Raw genomic sequence first — 27,620 nt, 5'->3', positions numbered from 1 at the left:
TTGGAGAAGGAAATGGCAACCCACTCCAGTGTTCTTGCCTGGAGAATCCCAGGGATGGCGGAGCCTGGTGGGCTGCCGTCTGTGGGGTTGCACAGAGTTGGACATGACTGAAGCGACTTAGCAGCAGCAGCAAGTAGATGGTTCTCTGGTTCAAGAGTTAGATTGGCCTGCAGGGTTTAGAGAACCATGAGACACTACAAACTTTCTGAGCAAAATGACCTAACAAGTAGCTTAGACTTTGTAACCTTGAACTTATTCTTACTCAGCACAAATGTACATCCCACAGCACCATCCATGTTAATGTCTATGCACAATGGCCTGTTTCTGGATTTGCTTCAAGATCACATTTAAGTGTTTTCCCATATTGCAGCTTTGTATATTTGGAAAGTAGAAAATCATAACAGTCTATTCTGGTCTTTGTATGAGATACATAATCACCGTCCCACCAAAATTCAAGCCCCCAAATTGCAATTCTACAGGAATTTGTGAAGCTGTGGTATTAAAATCCCAAAAGATACATGTAGCGTAACTCAATGATATTTACAGTTCCATATATTTTCTCCCCGGCAACATGTAGCTCTTTAAAGAATGTTCTTAAAAATAGTAAACATATTTCAAATTTTCTTACCTGTACAAATCCTGTTGTACATTCTCTTTGCAAAGCAGCATGAGAACCTAGAAGAAAAAAATTTAAAGACCATTCCAGAAAGGTTTTATATATGGACTCTTGTTTGTTGGAAAATTCATCTTTCATCCTTAGTGAGACTATCAGAACAGCACGGGAACCTTAAAGACTGTTAAGATGATTAAGAGCCACATTTAATACTTGCTCCAGTAGCATCTTGACAAACATTTTAATTTTATATCTCTCAAGTAAGCCCATAAAACAGCATGATGTAAAAATTCTTAACAAATATATTAATAAAAATTTAAACATGCATGTATCACTTATGCTCTTTTGAGTTAATTACATAATATTGCCTTGTATACACCTTAATTAGATTAAATATTGATCAGTGCATTTTCCCATTGCCATTGATATTTCATTAACACCCAACAACTGTCTTGTTATATCTCGATGTAATGTTAAGTTCATTAAAGTGTCTGCCTAGAAGTGAAAAGTTATGGAAAGATCTACAAAGCAAGCCCTTTTATACATAAACAGGGTTGGAAACTTCAGCCTATGAATTAAAGTAGGGAAGAGAAATTAACCTCTATCTAGTATAAGGATTTAAAGTAATTAGATTTCTTAATTACAATGATCCATACTGTTTTTTTTTCTGTAAGGTTTCAGGAGTAATATCAGTTAGACTAGGTTCATCTATCACTCTGTATTAAGGAAGAGGTTATGAAATATTACAATTATTCCTGAGGATTATGGTCTTTGTTTATTTCAAAAAGAACCTAGATTTTAAACAGCATCAAAGATGTCTTAGCATGTGATTAAGGCTGTTTATTTTCATGCTGATGAGCTGCGAGCTGTTTCAATGGGGAGATGCTGTAATTTTCCCATGATCTGGAAAATAATTCATGGCACTTTTTATGTTGTCATTAACTGTCACATCTCTTGAGTTAAATATGAGCCCTGTCATTTGGAAGTCAGAAAGTGGCTCCTAAATTTCTCAATTTCATTAGCAATTGATTCAAATCATTTCCCGAAAATAGTCTGAATTGACATATGAATTGTAGTGGTTCCTCAGCTTGGTGATTAATTAATCAAGCCATCAGGTTCACATTAAACTATTTATCAATCTTACGATTTCCTGCTTTTCAGAAAAAATTAAAAAGCACTCTAATGATATTTTATGAGTTTTGAGAAAAATTAAAATAGGATCAAAAAAAGTAATTTGTCCTTCCTAATTCATGAAGCTCCATGATGTCAATTTCTATCAGGCAAGACACTACAAAGAGGAGATAGGACTAGAATCTCTACCCCAGGGAAGGCACGAGGGTCATTTCTATATGTCATTTCTCTTTATCCATAAAATTAGAAAACTGAACTAAATAATCTCTTATTTTCAAAGTTATGTTTGTGAATTAAAATGTACTTTGGTAGTTGCAGTCACTTTTAGTTTTATGATTTTGATGTGCCATTGTCCTTATGTTAGAAAAAAAAAAATCAATTTGGGATTACTGTGAGATCCTCAAAGGCTCCATATTAAAATTATAATCGATGTTCTTGGATCAGCTATGGACACTGCTCTGCAATTTGCCCTTGAAATATAATTTTCCCCCCAAGGCCACATTAGTCTGGGTGTTTTCTAACGGGCTTTTATAACAAGGGACCAGAGTCAGTTGCTCTGGCCTAGAACGACAGTATCAACCTTTCCAAGATTGGGCCACACCAAAAGCTATTATTTCTTGGCTGAAAAAACTGCTGGCAAAACATCATGTGTTTGATTATTTAATTTCATTCAAACTTTTCTGAGTTCAAATAGCCAGTTCTTTTCATAATAAACCACCAGCCAACTGAATTCAGTTCCCTTTCTTTCAAATGTGCTGTGTGAATAACTACAAAATGAATGTCTCATTCTACACAAATCCCTCTGGTATTATTTATAGAAAACTGAAGAGTCTCTCTTAAAGAGAGCTGTGTTTTAACTGCTGGGCTGACTCTGGTATCATAGGACAGAGATTACAAGCCAAACAGGAAAGACACTGACTGTGTAGACCTTCCATTCCCTGCCCACAGTGCTGGGACAATGGTCAGAGGAATGGTGTCTAAAATGACGCAGGAGAAAAGTATAATTCAAAAAGATACATGTACCTAGTTTCACTGCAGCACTATTTACAATAGCCAAGACTTGGAAGCAACCTAAATATTTGTTGATGGAAACAAATGGGACCTAATGAAACTTAAAAGCTTTTGCACAGCAAAGAAAACCATCAACGAAATAATACGACGATCTATGAAATGGAAGAAAATATTTGCAAATGATGCAACCAACAAAGGATTAATTCCCAAAATATACAAACAAACAGCTCATACAGCTCAGTATATTAAAAAAAAAAATCCAATAAAAAAATGGGCAGAAGATCTAAATAGACATTTCTCTAAGAAGACATACAGAAGGCCCACAGGCACATGAAAAAAATACTCAAGACTGCTAATTATTAGAGAAGTGCAAATCAAAACTAAACAGGTACCAACCACCTTACAATACTCTAAATGGCCATCATCAAAAGTCTGCAAATACTAAATGCTGGAGAGTGTGGAGAAAGGGGGGCGTTCCTACACTGTTGGTGGGAATATAAATTGGTACAGCAACTATGGAGAACAGTACAGAGGTTTCTTAAAAACTAAAAATAGAAATACCATAAATAATCCTGCAGTCCTACTGCTAGGCCATCTATCTGGAGAAAACCATAATTCCAAAAGATACATGCACCTCAGTGTTCACTGCAGCGCTATTTACAACAGCCAAGATATGGATGCAACCTCAGTGTCCATCGTAGATGAACGCATAAAAAAGATGTGCTACACATATACAACGGAACATTACTCAGCCATAAAAATGAAATAATGCCATCTGTAGCAACATGGATGGACCTAGAGATTATTGTACTAATTTAAGTAAGCCAAAGACAAATGTCAGATGATATCGTTTTTATGCAAAATCTAAAAATATGATACAAATGAACTCATTTACAAATCAGAAATAGACTCATAGACATAGAAAACAAGCTTATGGTTACCAAAGGGGAAATGGTGAGGGTGGGGAAGGATTAATTAGGACTCTGGAATTAAAATATAAACACTATATAAAATAGATAATCAATAAGGACTTCCTGTATAGCACAAGGAACTACACTCAAGATCTGGTAATAATCTGTAGGGGAAAGAATTGGATAAAGAATTGTCTATCTATCTATCTGAATCACTTTGCTGGACACGTGAAAATAACACTCTAAATCAACTAAACATCAATAAAATAAATAAAATGACATTTTTCATGGCTCCTTCCTCAGCCACCCCCTTCTCAGAAGGGTTGGGGCATTTGTAGTGGCTGGTTCCCCATGGATAGCATAGACTGCAAAGGAGGGGCCTTGGACTGAGAGAGGACCACAGAGAAATCATCCCAAGTGGGGTTTCCCTGGGGACTGAAGTGACCTTCTCTCTAAAAGCTGGGAAAATGCTTCTCACCCTGGGGAAATTTGGGGTCTCCCCTTGGATTGTGGTGGTGCTGGGGACCCCCATACCTTTACCCCTGCCTCAGACACACATACATTTTATGAATGAGAACAAGAGCCAGAAAAGTAAGTAACTTGCCCAAGAATGAAATTTTTTGGAAAGCTATGGTCTATAGAGGAATGGGGTGGAAATGGAAAGGCAAAAAGGGTTATTTGACACACAAACTCACAAAGCATCTCATGTTAAGACTTTATATTCATACAAAGTGGAGTAAGTCAGACAAAGATGTATCATATGATATCACTTATATGTGTAATCTCAAAAAAAGATACAAATGAACTTGTTTACAAAGCAGAAACAGACTCACCGACTTAGAAATTAAACTTATGGTTACTAAAGGGGAAAGGGACAAAGAGATAAATTAGGAATTTGGGATTAATAGATACGCATTACTATGTAAAATAAACAAACAAGGGCTTACTGTACGGCACAGGAGACTATAGTTGGTGTCTTGTAATAACTGTACTGGAAACCGACATATAATAGATATACATAGGTATGTATGACTGAGTCACACTGTTCGCCTGAAACACTGTAAATCAACTACAACCAAAATAAATTATTTTAAGAAGAGACTATCTCTAAATGATGTCATTCACACAATCTCTAAGATGTATGACAGAAATGGGGAAGAGATAAAGTACATCACACAACCCGAAATTTGTGTTCCATTGTGTGAGAATATTGTCTATAACCCCCATTTTATCAATTCTGTGATAATCTTAATGTAGCAAATAATATTAAATTTTTAAAGGTAAAGAATTCATTTACTCAGCATAAACATTTAAAAATACAGCATACAAAAATAACACATATAATTTTTATAAAGCTGTTTCAGTTGCATTCCTCTCCCCTTCCCCCATATATTGGAAGTCTCAAGAAAATGGAGACGCCCAGGCCTCTTTGGCCCTCACACATGTACTGCATCCTTCATTTTTGTCTATATAATGCCAGAGTTCCACCCTGTGGGAAGACAAAGCAAGTATAAAAGGAAAATAACACATGGGAGACGATGTCACAAGTACCAAACGAATCACCCAAGGCCTACGACAGCGTTGGTCCATTGCCAAAAGACACCTCCAATTATATTAATTAGGAGAAGGAAAAATCCCTCACCTCTAGATCATGTCCTGCTTCTGCTATTTTGTTATAATGCACTTGTAATGCATAACTATCCCGAGCCCTTTCTGGAATATGCCATGCTTTCAAACTCCTGGGCTAGTACCACGAGGATGGAAAGGAATTGCATTTGCAAATGTCAGCCTACCTCATCCATCTCCCCTCATTCAAACAATACGCATTTGAGGTTCAGCAATTGGAGTTATATATTTTTCCTTAATGTTGTTGTAAGGTAATGGTTCTCTTATCTGAAATTCATCAGCCTGCTATAAATTTAAACTCCATTACTGCCAATAGAGAAAAGCTAAGCACCAAACCACTTTCAATAAATTTGCACTTATGCAATTGAGCTGATATGGCCTCAGAGGAAAAGGTGAAACTCGTCTTGAGATATTTAAGTTAGTCTGAGTCACTGCTTCGTCTGGTGTTAAATTGGATCCATCGAGAAATGTAGGGCAGCACTCATCAACCCTGAGTTATAAGAAGAGATTTTAGGCTGAAAAAAATTCTGTCTCCAGCATTCATTATTAGACGGTGTAATTCTAAGAAACTGCCGGCTGGCTCTGTTATTTGGCACAACTAAATGTTACAAATGCAAACCCTGATAGATGAATATTTTATGAACAACATTAACCTGGCTTGGGTAAGCCCAAGTCCTGGAGATTTGTCATGTCCAGTCATGAAGTCCTAGTGGGGACGTCTATACACTCATAGCGAAGAGGGTAATTACAAACATTTGCACAAGGCTTCAGGATTTATAGGTAACAATGCTTTTACTCTATACACCCACCCGGATAAAACATTTGTTAGTTACTATATTCTATTTCTGATGAGGAAACTGAGGTTCAGATATATAATCACCTTTACTGGCTGTCTGGAAGTACTGATTTGATATCATGTCCTTCAGGCTCTGTGTTTTTGGTAGTGGAAGATAAAGAACACACCCAGTTCATGCTTTCATGAGTCTCCATGGCAGACCACAGAGAATGATCACTGTGAATCGTTAAGTTGTCGCCTCAATGATGCATTGCAGACAACTTCCCTGGAGAAGTAGCACGCTCCTGACCACAGTATTGTGTGCAAATAAATAAATGCTAAAACAAAAATAAACAAACACATACCCAACACCCAAATCAGCACCCTCAAAAGTTTGCCAAAATCTCTTGGTGAAGAAGGACATCTTGATCAGGAGCCAAAAGAGTGAAGTGTATTCTTTGGGTCCAGAGAATCACTGGAGCACCTCCCTCGGAGGGTCAGCCTCTAGAGGGTGACCACCTGAAGCAGTTCAGCTTGGGGAGAGGGGTCTGCTGGCCAATCAGAGTGGATGGTTTCACAAGCAGAGGACATGACCAGACAAGAGCTCCCAGGCCATTAGAGCCTGAGGATTTAAAATTTTAAGATAAGTTCTATTTATGGTTAGGAAAAAAAAAAAAAAAAAACAAAACACCTCTCTGTGGACTCGAGCATGGGAAGTTTAGCTCTCAGGATGTAACGAGCATGACAAATTGTGGGGGCTTAGCTGTCAGACACACAGGCACACAACCACAACGCTCCCCAAGCCCTTCTTCCATCTCTACCCTCAGTGCCCATTCTAAGGCCAGAACTGGTATCACATACCACTTGCAAGAACTGAACAGCATTTGTACTTAATTGGATGATATACATTATTCATGAGCCTTGAGTCTGTGATGATTTTGGCATTCATTAGGGGGGAAAACGGGGCATTAGTTTTCTTGGTACAAAACATTCCGTATTAAACTTCATTTGCAATCCACTTTTCAATGTGAAGAATTAGAAATACTTTTAAGCAAAGTTTAGGAACTATGAAATAGCTAAGAAAACAAGCAGCAGTAACTTCTAAAGATGGCAAATAAAGGAATAAAAGCTAGGATTTTCAGATATCTCAATACTCAGAGCTCTAAACTTTGAGTATAGGAGAGGGAGAGTCAACTTAAAATTCAAGCAAGTTAATAAAGATTGCAATAATAATGATAAGTGTTTGTATACATATACATAGATAGTTTATATATATGTGGTACATATATATAAATACCTATATTTTACATATGAATATACATGTATATGTACAAACATATTTTACATATTAATATATATGTATATGTACATACATGTACACACATATGTTCAAAATTTATTTCAAAGAAGTGGTGAATTGTGCATCTATTTTTCCAAAATTAAAGGAACCATCTCCTGAGAGATAACCGAGTCCTAGTTTAGGGCTGTATCCTGCCCGTTTTCAAAGCCTATCACAAGCTTTTTAGACTGAAGTTCAATCTATCTAGTTCCCCTTTTCACAAGTATATCCAGAGTCTCAGAATTGAGATCAACTAAGTCAATCCTTTTTCTCTTGCAAATGAAGAACCTGAGGCACAATGAGGGGTTGAGGAGCCCTAGTGCCCAGAGGATAAAAGTGAACAAAATTGGGCTTATTTGGCAATGTTCATGCACCCCTGCCCTGCATGGTCACAGCTCCCTGAGAAGGCCTTTTCAGAGGCTCTGAAGTCAAACAAATCTGGTGCAAATACTGCAGGCTCATGGGGAACCTCCTCATCTGGTTAAGCCTGGATTCTTTAATTATAAATGAAGATACATTTTGGAGGTTTGTTAGAAGGTTTAGTGGGGATAACTACAGGTAGTGTCCTTAGGACAATGCCTAGAACATGCTGCTGCTGCTGCTGCTCAGTCACTTCAGTCGTGTCCGAGTCTGTGCGACCCCATAGACGGCAGCCCACTAGGCTCCTCTGTCCCTGGGATTCTCCAGGCAAGAACACTGGAGTGGGTTGCCATTTCCTTCTCCAATGCATGAAAATGAAAAGTGAAAGTAAAGTCGCTCAGTGGTGCCCGACTCTTTGCGACCCCATGGACTGCAGCCTACCAGGGTCCTCCGTCCATGGGATTTTCCAGGCAAGAGTACTGGAGCGGGGTGCCACTGCCTTCTCTGCTAGAACATACTAAACACACATAAACATTCACAGTGATAGTCCTGTTTTTATTATAGAGTCTGGACAGACAGTCTACCTGCACAGTCTAGCTATTGCTTGCCCATGTCCCACACTGGTGACATTTGTCTACTTATCTCAGTTAGACATGGATTTCCTTAGATCAGAGTCCTCTTGTACTCCCACAGAGTATTCTCCGTGCCTGACCTTAAGTCAGTTAGCGAGTGCTCAATAATGACACGAATTCTGTTTCACATGGTGGGACGTTTTATAACATGTAGTCCTTCCACACGCCCTTATGATGACGATGTACCTGCCATCAGAAATTGGTGCTCAGGGGCTTCCCTGGTGGTCCAGCAGGTAAGGCTTCCTGCTCCCAACACAAGGGGCCTGGGTTTGATCCCTGGTCAGGGAATTAGGTCTTGCATGCCACAACTGAAAGATCCCATAGGTGGCAACCAAGATCCTGCATGCCGCAACTAAATATCTGGTACAGACAAATCAATAAATATTAAAAAGATAAAAGAAAAATGATTGGTGCTGATTCTGCATTCTAATACTGCTTTAATCCCAGGTACAAGACTACTGACAAGCAAAGTTCCTCTCTCTGTCTCAGTTAATGCTCATGAAGGCTCAGGCAGGCAGATACCATCAACCCCATTTAACAGAGGAGGATAGTGAGTTTGGGGCAAGAGGGAGCTTTGTGCCTGAAATCCAGCAACCAAGGGATAGGCCTGGAGAATAATCTCAGGGTTCCCACCCTACGTTCAGCACGGATTCCACTCAGTACCACTTGTCTCAGTATAGACTCACTGTCTACTACGGTGGGTTCAGCACAAAGTAAGGATGGTGTTTTCAGAAGTTCCTGGTCAGGGAACCAAGATGCCACATGCCGCAGAGCAACTAAGCCTAAGCACCACAGCTACTGAGCCCTCTGCACCACAGAGAGTGCATGGCTACAGTGAAGATCTCGAATGCCCCAACTAAGACCTGATGCAGCCAAATAAATAAACATTAAAAGATGGAAGAGTAGGATGAATAGGATGGCTCATTTCTGGAAGTGTTTCATTTGAGAAGGCCCAAAGCCAGAATGAAGGGACGAGGGATTGCTCGTCACTGAGGTCTGAAGCATAGCTCCAATGGAACTCATTACAAAAGCGAAATTTCTTTGAAGTGTCACACTAAAATCCATGTCCATTCGAGTTAACCCCAGGTTAAAATATTTGTGTTTATTTTAATATACATTTACTCCTTAAATCTAAAGTAGGCATTCCAAGAAAATGCATCATTTTATCATAGCATCCCTGGCCCATAGCTGTACATCGAGATTCAAAAGAATGATTGGGAAGCCATCTCTATGCTAATCCCCAAATCTCAGCTCCAGTCCAAGGGTATGAGGACCCCTCAGTCTGTTATCATCAGGGCACAGCTAATGGTCCACAGTGAGCAACTGGGCTGACCCTCCGTCCATTTTTCTTAAAGAGCCACTGAGGATGTCTGCTTTCCCACAAAAGCCCTAAGAGCAGCCAAACTCATTTCTCTTCTGTCCATGTGTATTAATTCCTGTTTCTGTAATGAGATACAGAGGAGAAAAAAGGGGAAGAGGACTGATGTGGAATCAGATTGGGCCTGATGAGTTATGGAGCCTGCCTCCTCATCAGCGATGTAAAACAGCCTGGGCTCTATTTACTGCCGCTGTCAGCAGGGTCGATAAATAACATTTTCAGTGACATGAAGAGGGAACGCGTGAGCTCAATGAAATGAAGTGGAGCCAGAGGGAGAGGCAGACAATGCCCTTTTTCTCTTCCGGGCCTGGCAGGAGTCACCTGTTTGGCTGGGAGAGAAAAGGGGTATAAATTCAGCTTGACTTTTAAAAAGGGAGGAGGATGCACCCCCAAGAGGAGGAGAGGGCTTTTCTGCTGAGGCAGAAGTCAAGGAAGGGCATGGTCCATTGTCACCGTCCCTCACTCCTATGTTGAGCCACCCCCCATCTGAACCAAAAAGCCATAATCAGCTGGCCTGGGTGGGCAACACCCTATCTTCACAGCCACTTGAGAGAGACGTGTTTGACTTACTGTTTATATCTGAGAAAGAGTACAGTGCTAAGGTGGAATTCAGAGGAGTTGTGCTGGATGATTGTCAGAGGGCTGAGGGGATGCTGACCATTAAAAGAGGCCTCCATGGTTTGAGGGCTGAGGTGGGGTGACCCACAGTGCAGCAGAATTCCAGTTACCTTCAACAGTTCAGAGGTTAAGAATTGACCCTAATCACAGAATTTCCACTTTGAAGGGATCTCTGAGGTCATCGTGTCCAACCTCCCACCAAACATCAGAATCCTCTCCTCAGTACATGTGAGGGGCATACTCAGCCTCTGAGCACGGGGGGGATCATGAACTCTCCATTTTAGGCCCCCTCCAAGCTGCAGGGGTGAATGAGGCACCTGATGTAAGACAGTAGCCATGAGACCTGCAGTCTGTCCGCTTTGCGAGGCGGGTGAGACTGGCATTCTGCTGGTGGGCTGGGATACCAGGTGGTACCCAAGTGGTCCCCAGGCAGCCCTTCCTGCCTTTGCTTTGGGGATAGTTTGTAACAAGATGTTCTCAGCTGAAAGAATAGCAAAGAAGTTCAATTTCAGGTACAGTGAAAAAATAACTGTGAGTACTTCACTTGCGATAATGTTTCTTTTCCCTGGACACTTTCCTAGCATGTTCATTAGGGTGGTTAAGAGTCATGCATAATATTTCAGACATTTTGTGGCATTTCATTGTTTTGGCAGAAACCAATTGTGATGGTTCCAGAAGCATCTGGGTGAGAGAGAGGAAGAAAAGGAGGAAGTCAGTGTGGGTTAAGAGGAAGGGGAGGCAGAGAGAAGAGAGAGATGCATAGAAAGACAGCAAGAAAGAAAAGGGAAAAGCAGGAAATAGGAGGGAAAAGAAGATGTATGTGTGCTAAGTTGCTTCCAACTCTTTGTGACCCTATGAATTATGGCCTGCCAGGCTCCCCTGTCCATGGGCTTCTCCAAGCAGGAATACTGGAGAGGGTTGCCATGCCCTCCTCCAGGGATCTTCCTGACCCAGGAATCGAACTTGCGTCTCCTGCAGTTCCTGCATTGCAGGTGGACTCTTCACCCCTGAGACACCAGGGAAGCCCAAAAGAAGATGGGGGCTGAGGAAAAGGAGAGGTGAAAAGGGAAGAGTAAGAGAGACTTCAGCAAATTCTGCTCTCTTCAACTGTCTCAAATTTATAAACACTGTTAATGGGTAGAAAATGACATCACCAAATAAAGCTCTTTTCCAGACACTGTGTTGAGAAGTGCCAAGAAATAGAATCAGAAGATAATATATATACAGCTCTTCTTTGACTTATGATGGGTTATGTCCCTATAAATATATCATGAGTTGAGAACATAACAAATTGAAATGCATTTAGCATATCCAACTGATGGAACATGGTACCTTAGCCTAGCCCACCCTAAACATGCTCAGAACACATACATTAGCCTACAGTTGGGCAACATCATTTAACACAAAGCCTATTTTATAATCAAGTGCTGAATCTCTTGAGTAATTTATTGAACACTGCACTAAAAGTGAAAAACAGAATGGTTGCCTGGGTGCTGAGTGGTTGTAAGTGTGTTGGTTGTCAGTCGGGGCTGACTGCAAGCTATGGGTGCCACTTCCAGCATCCTGAGAGAGTCCTGTAATACGTATCAGTTGCTCAGGAAAAGATCAAAATGAAAAATTCAAAGTACAGTTTCTACTGAATGTACATTGCTTTCACGTCATCATAACACTGAAAAATCATAAGTTGAACTGTCATAAGTCACAGACTGTCTGTCTGTATTTTCCAGATTCTAATTCCAAGTATCCTTTGGGGAAATCCAGTGAAATCCTTCAACAGGAATATATCAGAATTAAAGTCCTTCTTAATTAATACTCATAATAGGGGGTGCTTACTAGATGCCCTGGAAAAGGAAATGGCAATTCACTCCAGTATTCTTTCCTGGGAAATCCCATGGACAGAGGAGCCTGGTGGGCTACAGTCGATGGGGTCACAAAAATTTGGACACGACTGAGCAACTAAACAATAACAATAGCAACTAGATGACATGCACCGTTCAAAGTACTTATCGGTATTAACATATCAAATCCACACACTGCCCACAGAATCGGCACCATTACCATGCCTTTTTTGCTAGCAAGCATAGGAGAAGGCAATGGCACCCCACTCCAGTACTCTTGCCTGGAAAATCCCATGGATGGAGGAGCCTGGTAGGCTGCAGTCCATGGGGTCGCGAAGAGTCGGACATGACTGAGAGACTTCACTTTCACTTTTCACTTTCCTGCATTGGAGGAGGAAATGGCAACCCACTCCAGTGTTCTTGCCTGGAGGATCCCAGGGACGGGGGAGCTTGGTGGGCTGCCGTCTCTGGGGTCGCACAGAGTCGGACACGACTGAAGCGACTTAGCAACATAGAGACTAAGTAACTGTCTAGGGCCCCAGAACCAGGAATATAGGAGCCAGGATTTGCTCTGAGAAAGTCTTGCCTCAGAGCCTGGACTTTCTACTGCCTTATGATTCTGCTTCCCGTTCACTTGTAAATCATCTATTCATTCAATAAACATTTACCGAGCCCCCCCACCCTCAGTCAGGCTCAGAGCCTCCCCCAGCAACAACACCTGGACACAAAGGATCAGGCAGGAACAGGCGCATTCCTGGCTCTGACGGACAATGGGTCTGATTGTTGAGGCTTCACAACGAATGGGAACTGCACAGTTTTTTGTTTCCATACTCTTGAAAGGATAAACAAGATAAACACACAGGAATACATTTCTAATAAGCTCTCAGACACTATCAGTGTTGATGGTCGGGAGCAGGGGCACGTTTTAAGGACCACTGGTTTTGAGATAGTACTGTATGAAGAGAATAGAAGCAGAGACTTAGATTGTCAGTGAGAGGTTTCCAGGGGAAGAGGCAGATGGAGACAATTTCTACAGACCTGGAAGCAATAGGCAGATGCCACTTGGGGAAATGGATGTGATGGGCAGAACCAGGAGTGTAAAGCTGGTGAGGGAAAGGAGGTGATGCTTCAGAAGCCCTTCAGGGGCCAGGTAAATATAACAGAGCTCTTACGTTGTCCAAGAGAGGGCCATGCCCCACTGATGATCCCACTGAGGTACCACAAAGGGTTTGTTGTTTCCAAGAGGTACAGGTATCTCTTGACATCAAGGCATGTCAAATTTCCAGTCACTTAGCTGTGCTTCCTCCATCTTCTCTTGGAGAGAAACTGCCCCAGGCTGGACCGACCTCATGTTTCTGTTGCTGCACAAGAAAAACATGCACAGGTTAATGATGGGGCTTTGTCCACAGTAAGACCCAGCTCTTTATGGGGATCACCAAGGTGACTACTGCTGCAGATGGTTTTGAGAGGGACTGGAAGGTCCCACTGGCTGCTTAAGAGGTTCCAAACCCTACTATCTTAGCATTCTCACTAATGTATGCAATCACCATGTGACTTCTATTAACACGGACGTGTATTATATGCAGGAAAGGTTATCTGGTACTATCAAATTCGCATGAATACAGGTGTGTAGAGAGAGGTTTATCAGGGTATCTACTTATCCATGGCTGGGTTAGGGGAGCAGAGGGGTATATATCTCAGCCCCTGACAGATGTCTCCATCAGCACAGAGGTCACTGTTCTTTATGCTCCCCAGACTGACAGACACATGCGTACACAGATATGTCCAGGATCACTCAGATGTACACATGTTCAGTTTGATATTCACTGACCAGTTCATTTCAGTCCATGTCACAGCTGCCTCGGGGCTCATACAGGTAGATATGTGTGTGTGTGTGTGTGTGTGTATATACACACACATACTGTCTCTGGAATTGCTGTATGGTCCTAATCACAAATAGACAACACAATTTTAGGAGGCACATCTTAGGACTAGATGGAGAAGGCAATGGCAACCCACTCCAGTACTCTTGCCTGAAAACTCCCATGGACGGAGGAGCCTCGTAGGCTGCGGTCCATGGGGTTGCGAAGAGTCGGACACGACCGAAGCGACTTAGCAGCAGCAGCAACAGCTTAGGGGTAGAATGTGAGTTGGGTACCTCAGTGTATGGTCATTACGAATAAGTGAAATATAGCATAAAGAAAAGAGAGGAGTGGAGACCACTCAGATTGGATGGGGGAGAAGGGGTGAGAGAAGGGAATGGATGGGCAGCACTCGGGCACTGGATGTCAGCTCCTTCCTCCCAGGCTCGTGGCCTAAGACTCCGTTGAGGAGACATGGCTGTGGTCCAGCAGAGGCATGATGGTACTAACCTACTCTCTGAATAAGATAGCATTTTGGCCTGGAATGGTAGAGTAGCACAAATCTTGCAAGATGTAAACTGAGAAAAACAAACAAAAGAACCCCCAAATATCAAGAAATAATAACAACAGCAGAAATTTCCACATCGTTTAAGCTCTGAAATATAGATCACAGTTTGAATTTTCTTTTCTCCTGCCAAGAAGTATACTTCATTGAGGAACTTAAGTTGTCTGGTCATTATGCTGAGATGACATAGCGGGGGTGGTGGCATGAGGTGGTAGTATGGATAATGAGGTCTAATCCTCCCAACCACTGCAAACCCTGCTACTACAAACAGTGATACCACACTTCTGGAAATTTGACTTGCCTTCATGTCAAGTGACTCTGGGCATTCCTGGTGGCTCAGCGGTAAAAGAATCAGCCTGCCCATGTAGGAAACATGGCTTCAACCTCATTAGGAAAGATCCCACGTGCTACAGAGCGACTCAGCCCACGCGCCACAACTATCGAACCTGTGCGCTAGAGCCCTTGAGCCTCAAGTGCGGAGTTCACGTGCTACAAACTACCATCATGTGCCCTGCAACCCGTGCTCCTTCACAAGAGAAGACCGCAATGAGAAACCCGCGCATAGCAACGAAGAGTAGCCCCGGTCGCAGCAACTAAAGAACAGCCTGTGTGGCGATGAAGGCCCAGCACGGCCAAAAATAAATACATGAAATGATAAATTAAATTTTTTTAAAAGGGACTCTTTCTTTTAGATATGTGGTTAGCAAGACCCAGTGAACTTTAAAAAAAAACAAATCCTCATCAGATTTTGATCAGCAGGACTGTTAATGTTTTCTGTCTTTCAAAATCTGATATATGTCAGGTACCCAGCTTGTTAACTGCTGGTTTGGTCAACATTAGTTCCTGCTTCAGATGACTGCTCCATTTATCTTAGCTTAATACATTACCATGCCAACAGAGGATGGTCTATAGGTATTCTTTCATTATGCTCGATAGCATTTTGAAGCAGGCTTCAATTTAAAGTGACACACAAATCTAACTTTCTTCACCCTTTAATTTGACTCACTGGTAACACAATTTGGGCATAACAGACAATATACTGTCTATTAACAATTTGATAGTGAATTACTGTTAGAGTCTGTCATCTGAGTGTTTATTTAACTGAGCTGCATATGATCTAGTTGAACATTTCATGTGTTTGTATTTTGCCTTCTGGCAACCTGTGTAGAGAGCACATTCAGCATGGCATATGAAATATGCATGCGCTCTCCCTTGAAAATATTTATAAATGTAAGAGGTTAATAGTGAAACACTTAAACAAGGATGACACAATGGATTCTACTCCCATATGCATAGTTATTATTGAATTTTTAAACTCATTAAGGGAAAAAGTCTGGAGGAGGGGCTTTAAGAACTGGGGACACTGCATCAGCATGTGTGTTTCTGAAGCTCTTGCTGGGGGTAAGAGATGGGGAGAGTTTGCAGTTAGCCACTAGACCACAGAAAAACACAAAAAATTCATTGACCTTTTTGTGAATGGGGTAGGAACATTTTTTTTTTAATTTGTTGCTATATAAAATGATAAAAAGGACCTCGGAGAAAATTCAGATTTGTCTATAAGCACTATTAACTCAATCACAATAGCACTTATAGGTCTGAAAAATAACTGTATATACACATACATACACCTGTACATGCACACATACATCCATGAAATAATACAAGGTATATATGTCTATGTGTGCACATATGCATGTGTATATACAAATATATGTATGTATGTACATACATTCATATATGTACTTGTATGTATACATTCACTGTGTGAAGAAAAGCAATATCTCACCTTCCATGTTCTCAAACTTAGTTTTCAGCCATTCTTCTCAACTCATTCCTTATGTGTCCTTCAAATAGTCTTGGATTATTGCCTTGGTTATGTTCCTTTAAACTTTTCAGTTGATTTTATTTTGCAAGGTGCTTCATTCCCAGAGTCTTAGTCAGGATTATTGTTATCAAAAGTGAGAGAGACTTTCCAGTTACACCAGACAACAGATTTCTTGCTGTTTTTCTTTGGTTGCTGTTCCTTTGTTTAACTTAGTTTCAAATAGGTCACAGGTCAGGCAATGGTAGATCCAGGGGCTCAATGATATTTTCAGGGCTCTGGCTATGTTGCCATGTCTGGATTCATTCCCCACTGAATGACTATATCATTCGCAGGTAAGTTCTCTTCCCGGTAGTGAGAGATAGTATTAACATCCCTAGACCTTTATACTAATGGTTCATCATTGGAAAAAATAGGGACATTCTTTCACTGTTAAGAGTTAGAATCTCAGGGAGATTTCTAAATGGCCCTACCTGGTTCACACTGCCAATCACTGGATCAATCACTGTATTTGTTTACATTCCAGGTCTAGCTGGAGACAGAGCACAGCTTAGGACCAGGGGGCTAGAAGTGGAATTTCAGTATAAATAGCCCCATCAGAACTACATGTAATATTGTGTGCTGGGGGTTGGGGTTGTGAGTGGGAAGAGTAGCTTTCATAGGAAAGGGGAATTAGAATTCTCCTTACCTACCCAGGTGCCTTGACTCCGGATCACCTCATATGGTCATCTCTCCTTATCTTACCATGTACAGGACTCTTGCCCTCCACCCAGGTCTCAATTTCTTTCTTTCTTTTTTTTTTTTTTCCTCTAAGTAGTCTTTAATTTATAGCTGAAGTTGCCCAGGACTTTCCAGGGAAGTCAGGAGTCAACAGGAGCCTAAGAGATAAAACACTGGCATGGCCAATAAGCCTCAAAATAAGCAGTAAAAATGGGCAGATGGCCTCCATTCAAGAGTCTTGGAAAAGTAGCCAGACATTCTGTGCTCACTTAATAGACATCAAACAAATCACACGCAACCACAAAATAGATTCTGCTAATGACCACTGGCCGAATCACTGGAAGAAGAAAAACAAAGTCTCAATCATGTTTGTTAGCCCAGTTCCTCTTTCCATCTTCAAACTGTCTTGCCATTGAATCGAAGCCTTCCCTAGAATGACTTGTGGTGTAGTACATGGTGTCAAAATTCTAGAATAAGGTAGATGTGTGACAATGAGGGCAAAGTCCCTAATTTCTGTAAACTTGGCTTACCCTTTATCTGTGGTATGGGAATAAGAATATTTCTTTCATGGGACAGTTGTGAAGCTTCCATCACTTAACCTCTTTAAGCTTCCATTTCATGATCTGTACAATGGGCATATGTATAGTTATATTTTACTCATAGGATACACTAGAGATGCCTATTTAATATCCTTCCTGCTCTTTTTCCTTAGTGACAATAATTCCAGTTTTGGTAGGGATGCAACATGTCATGATTTTTAAAAGACCCAGCTTTTCTTGAATATAGGAGGGGTAGATGAGATCTACTACTCATCTACCCTTGGATGGAAGACGGTGGAAATGGTTAAGAGTGATGTACAGGAATCCTTTTGAAGGGGCTGATGAGAGCTACCCTCTTTTCCCCTTTTCCTCCTTTCAACTGCAGTTATGATGCAATGCCTTTAACTCCAGCAGCTATCTTGGACCCACGAGGAAAAGATAAAGAGAATTGCTGAGACTTTGGATCTGAAATCCTTGACTTGCTGAGACAATGCCAACAAACCCTTACTTCTAGATTTCTTGTTAATGAGAACAACAACAAAAAAATAAATCTTTTGCATTTAGTCCTCTGTAGACAGGGCTCTTGTTTCTTGCAGCAAAATACAATATGCAATTACACGCGTTTTGTTAAAAATTCAAAGAAGTAATCTGTATAAAGCATTCACTGCAAAAACCTGCAATATTGAATCTAAGAGACTTTGATGCTGTTGTTTTTGTTCTTACTAGAAAAGGTGAGTGGAACATTTTCTCCTGTGTCAGAAGTGCCACCTGGCTGACAACAGATGTACAGATTGATTTATAAGACGTGCTTGATTTCAGAAATGTTAGGGGCGCACATTTTCTATCTTAATATCAATGAAATAAAATAATAACAATAGCTACCATTTATAGAGCAATTCTTATTCATAAAGTTAACAGTGCTTGCCAGTTATAAGTATTGTTTCCTTTCCTCCATTCTTGCCCCTTCTTCTAATGCAAGGGTGTGTCCGTGAAGGAGAAAGCAGCCTCCTTCAATAATATGTAAATGATCATAATTTCCAGGTGCACTCAGGAGTAGCCACAGTGAACAGTGCCTTCTCACTATAAGTAAGCCTCAACATGCATTCTGGGGGAAAAAATGAGTTTTGTAGCAAACTGTCTTTTACAGGGGACCTGACAAGGCTGGTCCCTAATTCCAGTTGGCTCTTCAGAGCAGGTCTGATTAATGGGCTGGAATTAGTACTATTGGGACAGACCAGTTCATTGAAGTATTCAGAGTCTCCTATCAATGTCACCCTCCACCCAGTCCTGGTGGGGAGGCAGCCTCCACCAGCAGCGTTTCCATGACGATGCAGTACATTTAGTCAGCAGCACCTCCTGAGTAAACAGTAATCCTTCAGAAAAACAAGAAGGTCATTACAGCAACTTGTCAAATCAATGCAGAGGGTGTCGAGGCCGATTAAGGCATCTTCTCTTGCAGCTGACACAGTGTCAATAGTACTGGGCCACTACTGCTCAGGCAGATGATTGAAGTGAAGTGCCCATCAGTCAGGGCGTTGAGGTGGACTAACGATTCCCCACGCTGCCTATTAGAGCTACATGACAACTCAATCCTGTTTGCTGGCAAAGAGAGAGAGAGGGAGAGAGAGAAAGGGAGAGAGGGAGAGAAGGGGAAAAAATAGTGACCTTGTTGCTTTGTTTGAAGCTGAATTAAATTGACAAGAGCAGCTAATCTTTACCTAGGGCGATTAACAGAATTAAGGGCCATAACAAAGGCATCCAAGGTTTTAACATCAATGCAGGGGCTCAGGGATGTTTATGATGGAGGAATCTCTCCTTTGGTATTCAGGTATGATCCAGATATGTATTCTGGGCCAAGCCTTGTCCAAATGAAGCGTGGGTAATCCCATTAACACCCTGCCAAAGCCACATGTAAGGACACAAGGCATTCACTGAATGTGCCTCTCTCTGCATCAGCCAGGAAGCCTACTCTCGCCAGTGGCTCTAGCTGATTATTTTAGACTTATAAATCAGGGTTGAAGAAAGCCATAAATACACAGAGTTGTTGTTCTTTTTTTTTTTTTTTACAAAATATATTTCACTAGAGAAACATTTTGCCTTATTTTAAATCTTCTAAGACTATGATTCCACAGCAATTCTTTCTCCAAACCATCCAATGGTTTAGCAAAATAAGAGAAGTGCCTCATGGCAGAACAGAACTCCTGAGGAACGAAACGAGTAGTGTGAGAGATACTTGGATGGAAATTATTATTTTTTCCTCACTTACTGGAACTCACTTACTTCTCTTCTTGATGCAATTAAAATCATGGGATCTAGTGTGAACAAATTGGAATGAATTAAAAGTGATATCAAAGATAAAAATTATATATATATATGCATATATATGTGTGTGTGTGTATACATATATATATAATTACACTTAACATTTGCTAAGTATACTTTTCAATAACCAAAAGCAAGGATCATCAATATTTTTCTTTTTTTGTAGAGGGCCAGAGAGCAAACATGAATGTAGATTTACTCTGCATCTGAATGCAGATTTCCAAAGAATAGGAAGGAGAGATAAAAAAGCCTTCCTTAGTGATCAGTGCAAAGAAATAAAGGGAAAACAATAGAATGGGAAAGACTAGAGATCTCTTCAAGAAAATTAGAGATACCAAGGGAACATTTCATGCAAATATGGGCACAATAAAGGACAGAAATGGTATGGACCTAACGGAAGCTGAAGATACTAAGAAGAGGTGGCAAGAACTGTACAAAAAAGATCTTCATGACCCAGATAACCACGATGGTATGATCATTCACCTAGAGGCAGACATCCTGGAGTGTGAAATCAAGTGGGCCTTAGGAAGAATTACTACAAACAAAGCTAGTGGGGGTGATGGAATTCCAGTTGAGCTCTTTCAAATCCTAAAAGATGATGCTGTGAAAGTGCTGCACTCAATATGCCAGCAAATTTGGAAAACTCAGCAGTGGCCACAGGACTGGAAAAGGTCAGTTAGTTTTCATTCCAATCCCAAAGAAAGGCAATGCCAAAGAATGCTCAAACTACTGCACATTGGCACTCATCTCACATGCTTGCAAACTAATGCTCAAAATTCTCCAAGCCAGGCTTCAACAGTACATAAACTGTGAACTTCTGGATGTTCAAGCTGGATTTAGAAAAGGCAGAGGAACCAGAGATCAAATTGCCAACATCTGTTAGATCATCAAGAAAGCAAGAGAGTTCCAGAAAAATATCTATTTCTGCTTTAGTGACCACACCAAAGCCTTTGACTGTATGGATAACAACAAAATGTGGAAAATTTTTTAAGAGAAGGGAATACCAGACCACCTTACCTGCCTCCTAGAAATCTGTATGCAGGTCAAGAAGCAACAGTTAGAGCTGGACATGGAACAACAGACTGGCTCCAAATCAGAAAAGGAGCATGTCAAGGTTGTATATTGTCACCCTGATTATTTAACTTATATGCAGAGTACATCATGAGAAATGCAGGCTGGATGAAGCACAAGCTGGAATCAAGATTGCCAGGAGAAATATCAATAACCTCAGATATGCAGATGACACCACCCTTATGGCAGAAAGTGAACAAGAACTAAAGAGCCTCTTGATGAAAGTGAAAGAGGAGAGTGAAATAGTTGGCTTAAAGCTCAACATTCAGAAAACTAAGATCATGGTGTCTGGTCCAATCAATTTATGGCAAATAGATGGGGAAACAATGGAAACAGAGAAAGACTTTATTTTCTTGCGCTCCAAAATCACTTCAGGGGATGACTGCAGCTGTGAAATTAAAAGATGCTTGCTTCTTAAAAGAAAAGCTATGATTAACCTGACAGCACATTAAAAAGCAGAGACATTACTTTGCCAACAAAAGTCCATCTAGTCAAAACTATGGTTTTTCCAGTGGTCATGTATGGATGTGAGAGTTGGACTATAAAGAAAGCTGAGCACCAAAGAAAGATCCCATGCTGCTATGAAGACCCCATGTACCGCAACTAGGACCTGATGCAGCCAAATAAATAATTAATAATAAATAAAACTGCATAAAAAATTGAGTGGTAAACAATATCAAAGGCTTTAGGAAAGGTCCACCTAGATAAGAAATAAAGAGAAGCCTTTCCATTGGTCAATAAGATGATTATTGGTAATAAGTTTCAATAGAGTGATGAGGGCAGGAGCCACATGCTAAAAGAATGCAAAGGAAAGTCATGAAATAGAGACTCTTCCAAGAAGTTTGGTGAAAAGAAACATATTTTATAGTAAACTTAGGAAAAGGCACGGCCCACAGAATACAAAAATCCTACAGGATTTTTATGATGATTAAATTAAACAACAAAGTGGACATACAATACTCAATAAAAGCTATCTACCATGATTATTACCACAGCTACTAACAATACTACAGTTTTGTGGATGATAATCACTGAGTTGGGGAAATAGGAATATCACATGCTTTATGGGTTTGGTGACTGTGTTGACTAAATGAAAATTTTGACATGTGACCTAAAGTGGTAAAGAATATTTATTTGAAATTAGGACATTACAATAGACATGATGGGCAAGGTAGATATACAGGTAACAAGTTTTTAAGACAGTATTCTATTTTGTTGTCATGTTTGCTGCTAAACTGAGGTTTGATGACAAGTCTATTTGTAACTATTTTTAAAACTTGGAGCTATTCTAAACTTGTTTGATGAAATCTGCCTTTATATTTGCATTACATTTCTATGCAACTTATTAGTTTATGTTACTGACCTACTCAATCATATTCAATAAAATGCTGCCAGAAATGGGGAGAGTAAGAGTGAGAGTGAGAGAATCCATCCCCCCTTGCAAAAAAAAAAAGTCTAAATCAGAGAAAGCATCAGAGAAAAATCAGAAATGATAGCTTTCATTACTGGTCTTGAGTCCTGCTGGGCATGCATCTATATCCTAGAACTTTAGCATCTGTGACACAAATCACTATTACAGATGTTCTTCTGTATGGAAGGAATGGAATCTAGAAAATATCCAAAATGCACATTTCTGAGAGGGGCCTGGTACACTTAGTGAATAGGGAAAAACATCCTACAACCCACTTTAGGGACAATCATGCAGAAGTCTAGTTATTTCTATAGAGAAGAATCAGCCACCAAAACAATGAAGGCTCCATAGTCTGGGAAGAAAGGCTTAACGGAACACTTGCTTTCAAATAACTATTGTCAGTTCTGGTCACTGATGAGCTGTATAGTCTTGGGTTTACTACCCATAGAGCCTCAGCATTTTTTAATCTTTGAGTATAAAACTGCTGTGCTGCTCTACAGTAACACTTTGAGAACTTCAGGAGAGTTGAAAATCACAGCAGCTCGCTAGGTCTACACTTTGCATATATCCTATAAAAATAAGAAAGAACAATAAGAGGAACAAGTGAAGCTACATAAACCCTGCAGTCTCAGCATAACTAAACCACAGAGGATTATCAAACTTCACAATAACTGGAGAAATAAAACTCATCAAATCTTGTGATCTCTCACTCATACTCCTACCAAAAGCTTAACAAGTTTGAAAAAAACTATAAGAAAATGAGGAGAGGGAAGGTAAAGGTACATAAAGATTTTTCAAAACCACAGCCAAAAAGAGAAAGTTGACCTTAAGTGTGAAAGTACTTTAAAAATGTCTATTGACAAATATAATTATTGATGACAAGAAGGATGCTTAAAAGTACACATGATTTCACATGGCAGCTTTTGAAAGGCATGGCTTCAGGGAGAGGAACAACAAAAGGAAAGGGAGATGACTCCCTTGACAAATAGAAAAGGAGAAAAGAAACAAATTGGAAAAGTTTAGAGTTTTGGAAGAGAACAAGCAAAACAAAAAGACTAACAAAAAATAAAAGACATGGACCATATTCCTCACCTCTCTCCCTCCCTCCCATTCTCTTTCTCTCTCTCACATATACACACACACACACTCCACTAAAGAAATGGACTTTAGAATTGGCAGAAGAGGGCAGCATTGAATTAGAAATCTAAATATTATCAAATCTTTAAAAAAATCCATGGGAAACAAGAATCTATTAAAAATTATAATATGGATCAGAAAGGAAGAGTCAACTCAATTAAGCTGATGTAAATTCTCCCTCAAAAAATAATCATAAAGTAGAAATAACTTGCAAGAAAACACTGCAGACTTAATTACATATAAATGAGCAAGCCTTTGGAAATATGAAAAATCACCTTGAATCAGAAATTCAAAAGGCAGAAACAAAAATATAAGAAAAAAAAGAAAGGACAGTTCATCAAACCAATGAAATAAAATGATTAAAATAAGCAAAATTATTTCAGAAATTAAGACTAAATTGCAGGATTCTGAGGGAAAAATAGATTCAAATGAAAATTTAATATACGGTATGGAATAAAGGTAGGAAATATCCAAGATAATGGAAATGAGATACATCAAGAAGGGAGAAAGACAGAAAAAAACTGTTAGTAATGAGAAACAGGCAAAGAAGAAATAACATACATATAATTGGATGGCCAGAGCAAGAAAACCAAAGTGATTTAGTGTATCTAATATTTTAAAATTGTAATTCAATACTATTTCCAGAAACAAAGGAAAACTGAAATCTACATATTGAAAGAACCCATAAAATTATTGGGAAAGTAAACATCGATGATCAACACTGAGATAGTAATATAAAACTATCACACTTCAAAGATAAAAGAAAAATCCTTATGGTTTCAAGAATACACACATGTCTTACACTGATAATACAGACACACTTCACACACTGATAACAAAGAATATATTATACCTTCTTCTACACTACTTGTGGGTCATCAAAAAATTGATCTCATATTAAGTTACAAAGAAAAGAGTAATATGTTTCATAAAATAGAAATATAACTTACTGTCTGATTACTATGCAAAAAACCCTTGAGCACTTAAATATCACTGAGAAAATTAAAAATTCCAAACTCCCTTCCACCTGTAATTGAAAACTACCTCATGTAAAAGGAAAGTACACATTGAAAATGCAGAATCGAAAAAATTAATGATAATGAAAGCACTGATTATAAGAATCTATGGATACACTTAAAGCAATGATTTTCAGAAAGTGAATAGCCAAAAATACTCTCATAAATAAAAATGAAACAATGAAAGTTAAAAACTTAAATAGTCAGCTCAACAAAAATATAAACAATGTATAAGAAAACACTAAAAGAAAGCACAAGAGAAAATAACACAGATATAAACAGAAGTTACTAAAGTACAGAATGGCCAAAGCACAGAGAGAAACCACTCTTGCACAGGTGCATGGGAAAGGCTGACAGTTGAAGCATGCTATCCCATGCCAGAGACTCCAACCTAAACACAAGGTAATGCTAAAAAATTTACAGATGGAGTACATTATATATAACAATAAACCCTAAACTCAGTTCAAGACCTAACTGGACTGACTAAACCCCTCAATGGCTTGCCAGAAGAAATATATGCCCATTTCTAGGCAAAAATATTATTTACGTCAGCCTCAACTGATCTATACACAATGTCTGCCATTCAATCAAAAATGACAAGATGCTAAAAAGCAAAAAATGCACCCACTGCTAAGAGAGAAGGCAATCAGCAGAATAATGCTCAAAGGTAAACCAGATGTTCGAAACATCAGAGAGGGAATCAAACATAAATACAATTAACATGCTAACGGCTCCAGTAAATTGGTAAGCAGCATTCATAAAAAATAAAAACATGGGTAATTTTGGAAGAAATAAGCTATAGGAAATATCTATTCCTAGATGAGTCCTAGAAAGAAAAATTGGTAATAGCACTCTTGAATAGCACTCTTGTTGGACTCATTGGTAGACTGGCACAGCTGGGGAAATAATCAGTTAAGGTGGAGGATAAGTCATCAGCAATGACCCAACTGAAACATAAGCAGGAAAAAGAATGGAAGTGCAGAGACACAAAACAGAGTATCCTAGAGTTGTGAGACAATATCAAGTCATGTCAGTAACAGGAAAAAGAGACCTAATATATCCAAATTCTGGTTTTTTGTTTTTCCTAAAAAACCCTCACAATATATACATGCTGTTTGAGCAATAAAATGGGGAGGGGGTGGGGGGAGGTTCAGGATGGTGAACACATGTACACCCGTGGCGCATTCATGTTGATGCATGGCAAAACCAATACAATGTTGTAAAGTAATTAGCCTCCAATTAAAATAAATAAATAAATATATATATTGGAAAAATAAATCAATTAAAATAAAAACATTAGGAAATGTTGCAAAGACTCAGAAGTCAACATAAAGTGGCTTCCAATGGCCAAATCTAGGAAATTTTAGGGAACAAATGATGACACTAATCAGTTATAACCCATAGATTAAAATAAGACTCTGTGGCTTTATACTGATATATACTGATATTTATATAAATGTACATTTATACATTTATATGCTGATATGAACAAATAAATAAGACAGCTTTTCTTTATAGCATAATTCCAACTAAGTCATGTAGAAGAAATTGTGGAAATAGAAAGTCATCATTTGAGACACATCACAGTAAAAATTGTTTCAGGCAAAATTGATTAGTGAATACTAAAATTAGTGGGTGGAAGTATGATGGGAAACAGGATATTTATATTATCTCAAAATATCACCACACAATATACTTACAAGTGGAAAAAAATAATAAGTACAGTGAAGAAACCAAGCATATGTCCCCTTAAAGTGATGTTAACATTATCAGTAATGTCACAAATCAACAAGTGCTTCTTGATATGTTTTAAAAAGAACAAAATATCAATTTTTCAGTATTTCTGAAAAAATTAAATTAAAATTAAAATCAGAAAGAAATCATGTAGAGACAGCAGACAAACTTCCACTGAGGATCAGGCTATGAAATAAACAGCCAGTGCTTCTCAAACGTGCTGAGGTCATGAAAAATAAAGCAAGATTAAGGAACTGTCCTAAATTCCAGGAGATACTAAGCAAAAGCATAATAACTAAATCCAGTGTGATACCTTGTATGGAATATTAAACCAAAAGAAATGGTATTAGTGGGAAATTGATGATATTCAAATAAGGTCTATAGATTAGATAACAGTAGTATATGTGTAGTATTGTATCAGTCCTACTAAGATATAACTGTTGGGGATTCTGGGCAAAGAATATTTGAAAAGTCGTTTTGCAACTTTACTGTAAGCCTAAAATTAAAAACCAATACAATATTGTAAAGTAATTAACCTCCAATTAAAATAAATAAAGTTATATTTAATAAATAAATTAATTAAATAAGTTGTTAAAATTTTTTAAGTAAAAAAATTAATAAGTAAAGTGACAAAATACTAGGCTGCTGCCAGTGGTCATACTTCTCAATGGACTTTTCAATGCACAAATGTAACCACTTCCCTCCTTGTTCAAAAGCTTCTGAGCCTCTGGCCTTCCTTACCTGGTCCCTGATGGCCTCATCAGACTTAGCTCTTGTTCTTCACAACACCTATCCTAGATTTCCACCATCTCCAACTCTTCAAATGCACGGAGCTCCCTCAAGTCTATGGAGGTTCAGGAGCCTCCTTCTCCAAACCCGCAAGACCAGTGCTGGACCTAGTGTATCAGATATATAGAGCATACTTTTTAACACCTCTCCTAAATGATGAAATTATTTTCAGTTGAAATTGTATAAGAATTCATAATATTATAATTGCTATTTTCCTAATGTGCTCACTAGTTTAAAAACAATGCACAATTTTAAAAGACCAGATGCCAATTTCAAAGGTTTGTACACAATCTTTAAAGATTTCACGTAGAAATTAAAATCTCTTCTTACCTGTAATAAAACTCTTACTGTTTTTGTTTTCAATTTTGAATCTAATAAGAGGTCACTTGGCAGGAAATAA

General features: G+C 39.2%; 1 long non-coding RNA gene across 1 annotated transcript; it reads right to left on the bottom strand.

The window, feature by feature from the left end:
• Positions 1-13: 13 nt before the first annotated feature.
• LOC123465739 lies at positions 14-27,321 on the bottom strand. The gene is made up of 4 exons (XR_006641031.1): positions 27,173-27,321; positions 13,405-13,593; positions 629-675; positions 14-167 (listed from the first exon to the last, which is right to left on the bottom strand). It is a non-coding gene; the product is annotated as an uncharacterized LOC123465739 (long non-coding RNA).
• Between the last annotated feature and the right edge of the window lie 299 nt (positions 27,322-27,620).

Source organism: Bubalus bubalis, chromosome 4 (assembly GCF_019923935.1).
Source record: "Bubalus bubalis isolate 160015118507 breed Murrah chromosome 4, NDDB_SH_1, whole genome shotgun sequence".
Taxonomy (NCBI): Eukaryota; Metazoa; Chordata; class Mammalia; order Artiodactyla; family Bovidae; genus Bubalus; species Bubalus bubalis.
Note: the sequence above shows the minus strand (reverse complement) of the source record. Positions and strands in the feature narration are given on the sequence as shown.